This window comes from Heteronotia binoei, chromosome 2 (assembly GCF_032191835.1).
Source record: "Heteronotia binoei isolate CCM8104 ecotype False Entrance Well chromosome 2, APGP_CSIRO_Hbin_v1, whole genome shotgun sequence".
Taxonomy (NCBI): Eukaryota; Metazoa; Chordata; class Lepidosauria; order Squamata; family Gekkonidae; genus Heteronotia; species Heteronotia binoei.
The window spans coordinates 76,272,234-76,277,320 of NC_083224.1; positions in this window are offsets into that span (position 1 = coordinate 76,272,234).

The following is a 5,087-nucleotide window of genomic DNA, read 5'->3' on the forward strand; positions in this document are numbered from 1 at the left end:
CCATTATATAAGAAATAATTTGCTAAATACATGGATGAAATACAAGAAATATGGAGATGAGAGAAGACCGTTATGGATAGTGCCAGCTGAAGTAATTAAGATAACAGCTGAGATAGGTGAAGAAAAGTGGTTGTCATATAATCAATTATTAAAAATACAAGGTGGCAAAATAGAATTAAACTGCTGAAGAGTTGAATAAAAATATGATTGCTTCCAAATGCAACAAATAAAGAGTTTGGTGGATAATGATATCAAAACTGAAGGAATAAGAAAAGAACAAACAGAAATTGAAAAAGTTCTGCTTGGAGACAATGAAAAATTAATTTCAAAAATGTATAAATTACTTTTAAAATGGTCTACGGAGGATGAAGTAGTGAAATCTCAACTGATTAAATGGGCAATTAATGTAAATAAAGAAAAACAGATGGAAACTTGGGAATACTTGTGGAAGAATTCTATGAAGTTTTCGACGTGTCATAGTATTAAAGAGAACTGTTTTAAAATGATGTATAGATGGTATATGACTCCTAAAAAATTGGCAAAGATGAGCAACAAGATGCCAGATAGATGTAGGAAATGTAAAAAATATGAAGGTTCTTTCTACCATATGTGGTGGACTTGTGAAAGAGCAAAAAAGTATTGGCAGATGATTCAACAAGACATTTTTAAGGTCTTGGAATATGAATTTAAGAAAGTTGCTGAGACTTTTCTGTTGGGATTACAAATGGAAAAATTTCCAAAAGAAGATAGAACTATAATTTGGTACTTGCTTTCAGCTGCTAGGACATTATATGCGCAGTTGTGGAAGCAAGAAAAAATACCAAAGAAATGGGATTGGATTGTAAAAGTTATGACATGGAGTGAAATGGACAAATTAACAAGAACTTTAAGAAACTATGATTTAGAAGTTTTTAAGATGGAGTGGGAAAAGTTCAGAAGATATGTAGAAAAAGAGTGGAAAATAAAAGGACATTGGGCAATTTTTGATAATGATTAAGTTTTAGAAAAAAGAGGAATATTAATTTTTGTTTTTATTAGTTAAGGGTACCTTTAGATATTAGTATTTTAAGTAAATAACACCGGCGGGGGTCAAGTAACAGGGGGAGGGGTGGGTAGAAAGTAATATATGGGATAGATAAAAGAAGTTATTAATGATGCAAGAAATATAATTTGTTACCATATGTTACCAAATAAAATTGTTTTAACCAAAAAAGAAGAATTGCGGATTTATACCCTGCCCTTCTCTCTGAATCAGAGACTCAGAGCAACAAAGCACTAGGTTTCTACTGCCTCTGAATATGAAGAATCCCTTTACTCACTGTGGGAAGTTGCCATTCTTCTATTTCATCTTCTTAAGGTACCAAAAATGTGGAAAGTGATCTAAAAAGAGCCTTTACTTCCAGGATCCTTATTCTATCAGTCCTTAAGCAGGTGATCATGGATATTTGCCTCTTCCCATCTGTGTTGTGTCCATGTCATGCCTTTTCACGCTGACATATGCACACAAACATGGAGAAAAATGAGAAACTTGTTTATGTGGTACTTTTTATCCCACCCTTTCTCCAAGGGTGGGATAAAAAGTACTACATAAACAAATTTCTCATTTTTCTCCATGTTTGTATACACATGTCAGCGTGGGGAAGACAATGGCAAACCACCGCGTAAAAAGTCTGCCGTGAAAACGTTGTGAAAGCAACGTCTCCCCAGAGTCAGAAACGACTGGTGCTTGGACAGGGGACCTTTCCTTTCTTCCTCCAAGGAGTGCAGGGCAGCATACATAGGTTGGACCCAGCCAACTTTTTCACTCCAATCTACCAGCCCCGTAGCTAAGAGTCACAGGGGGAGAGGGCCATAGGAGGGGGGCCATGGGAGTGAGAGCAAGAAGCTGGAGAGGCTGGGGGCCACCAGTGTTATTTAAATTGCATGTAAGCCCCAAGTGATTTAAATTGCATGTAAGCTCCAAAAGTCCCCTTCTATCTTTTCTGGAGCTCAGCCTGCAGTGATCAACTTCCAGTTCTGAAGTTCAAAAGAAGGCTGATTGTATCTCTGTGCTCCCTCCCCATTTCCCTGCTTTCCTGTGTCCTTCCTCAACTGAGAGTAGCAGGGAACACACATAGCTTGTACACACTGGCTGGAGGAGACATGTCCTGGCCATCCTCTCCCTCCCTCCCTCCCCACCCTGAAAGGTAGGGTTGCCAAGTCCAATTCAAGAAATATCTGGGGACTTTGGGGGTGGAGCCAGGAGACTTTGGGGGTGGAGCCAAGATCAAGGTTGCGACAAGCATAACTGAACTCCAAAGGGAGTTCTGGACATCACATTTAAAGGGACGGCACACCTTTTCAATTCCTTCCTTCCATAGGAAATCATGAAGGATAGGGGAACCTTCTTTTGGGGCTCATAGAATTGGACCCCCTGGTCCAATTTTTGAAACTTGGGAGGTATTTTGAGGAGAGACACTAGATGCTATACTGAAAATTTGGTGCCTCTACCCCAAAAAACAGCCCTCCCCAGCCCCAGATACCCACGGATCAATTCTCCATGATTTTCAATGGGAATAAATCTCAAGAGTTCGGAACAGAAACCAGGGCTATTTTCTTCTTGCCATATAGCACAGTATAATTAATTGATGGAAACGCCAGTAACCTTTTTTTAAACTTTGAAGCTGCTCATCCAGAGCATAATAAATAGCCTCTGATGATTGTTTGTGAGCATGTGTTAAAAAGCAATTGCAATGAGATTTAAAATGGGAATGATAACAATTGCAACTCTGGTTTTGTGCCTTAATCTTACTATTCGAATTCTGTGCCAATATGTGTGAGTTCAAGAGTTCGGGGCAGAAACCAGGGCTATTTTCTTCTTGCCATAGCACAGTATACCGTAATTAATTGATGGAAACACCAGTAACCTTTTTTATGCAGGTCGGAATGCAAGTTTGAAGCTCCTCATAGGGGCAGCTATTGCCAGAAGGCAATGTTCTCAAGACCTTCGGAGCGCGTTTCCTGCTCTGTGTTTCTCCGGCGGCGTTTCTAGGGCGCGCGTGCAAATATGGACTTGGGTGCCTTCGAGCGGGACAAGTCGGTGAACTGCTTGGTGGACTCCGCGGTGCCTCCCATTTGTCGGAGCGAGCTCTGCAGCCTGGGCATTGACGAGGCAGGCAGGGGCCCGGTTTTGGGCAGGGGCTTGATTACGCGGAAGAAAGGCGAGACTCCTTGGCGCATTTTTAAAAGTATCAGAATTGAACAGGGGTGGCCAAACTGTGGCTCGGGAGTAGGGTTGCCAAGGCGCCTCTTCCAAGCCCCTGCCGCCTCCCGGCCCCCAGCTGCCGCCTGCTGTGCCTCCCCACCCCCCCCCAGGGCCCGGCGGAGCATCCCAGCAGTAGGCCCGGGCGGGCGCCCCAGCGGCAGCAGGCCGCGCAAGGCCCTCCTCCTCCTCCGGGCCACCGGGCACCTTTGCGCGCCCGGGCAGGAAAGCAGCAGCAGCAGCGGCTGCATCGTCCCGTCGCCCCCGCGGCCCTGCTTGACCTCTCCCTGCCTTTCCACAGACAGAGCGTGTGACAAGGTAGAGGGTATGTGACAAGGAGGGTGGAGGCAGGCCAGGAGCGTGACGAGCTGCGAGTCCGGGTCCTAGAAGGACCCAGATTTGCGGCTCGCCACGCTCCTGGCCTGCCTCCAGCCTTCCCTTCTCTGATTTTAACATCAGAGGCGGAGTGGAGCGGGCGACGCCGCTGCACAGCTGCCATCTCTTCTCCGTAACTGCTCCTCCGAGATGGGCTCAGGCTGAGCCCATCTCGGAAGAGCAGCTACGGAGAAGAGACGGCAGCTGCGCAGCGGCGTCGCCTGCTCTGGGATTGGGCGGCTTGCCACGCTCCTTAGCGCCGTTTCCCCCCTTCTCCCCCCCGCTTCCATTTTTGGGGGGAGCGGGGGAAGAGGGGGGAAATCCTGGGGGCCCCCGCCAGGGCAGGAGGGTTGGGAAGCCTACTGAAAGGACTCTAGCTGCCCTTGCAGCTTGTGCAGTCTAGGGGCCTCTCCTCCCACCCACCCAAGAACTTACCGCTCAGGCTCCTGGTGGCAGAAAACAAGGCAGCCCATGGAGCCCCCATCTCTTCATGGCCAGACTAAGGGCTGCTGGGAGCAGGGAGTGGGGCTGGATACCTACCTATCCACCCAACTTTTGGAATCTGCCTGCCTGCCTACCCAACTCTGCTCAGAGTGCTTCGGGGGAGAGCTTACCGGTGCTGCTACCTGCTTCATGTGCTGAGGCAATCAGGGTAAGGGGTCCTGTGGGAGAGGGGGAAGCCATGGCTTGGGGAGGGGGCCCATAAAATCCACAAGGAGGCCGGATCCTGTGGGCTCCATGGGGTGCTACAGGCCTGAAATCTACCCAGTTTCTCTTTACTATACCCCTGTCCCACACAGCTTTTGTACATGCAGGTCCTATAATCCCCAGTATAACCTTTTGTTGTTGTTGTTGGTTAAAAGGAAGCCCACCTTCCCTTGTGACCTGCAGAAAAACTGGTTGGATCCAACCCAGGGTTCTCTCCTCCATTTAATCCTCACAACAACCCTGGAAGGTAAATTAGGCTGAGGTGATGTAGCTCCATGGGGATTAGAACTCCAGACCCTAGTCCAATACTCTAACTGCTACGCTGTGCGAACTAATAAAATTGTTTCACGTTATTTGTTCATTTTGCTGTTTCAGTCCTCCATATTATGCATTTTGTTCATATTCCCTTGACTCAGAATGTTGTCAAGGCAAACAGCAGGCTGCTGAGGGGAAGCAGGGCAATATTCACTCTGCCAACTCTTTCTATGAGCTTTCCTGCTGGGGCTGACTCCCTTATTCTTTGCAAATTATTTCTAAAACAGAAGAATGAGTGCAGCACACCCAGTGACTCTACCCTGCGATTGGCCCAGGACAACCTTTTCAAAATGTCCAGAATACTGTGATCCAGCTGTCTCTTTCTCACTCCTTTTATTTTTATTTATTCTATTTACTTATTTTATAGCCTACCTTTCTTTCTGAGACTCAAGACAGAGTACAATTAAGAAAAAACTATCTGCCAGCAAGGACCACCAATAAACAATGC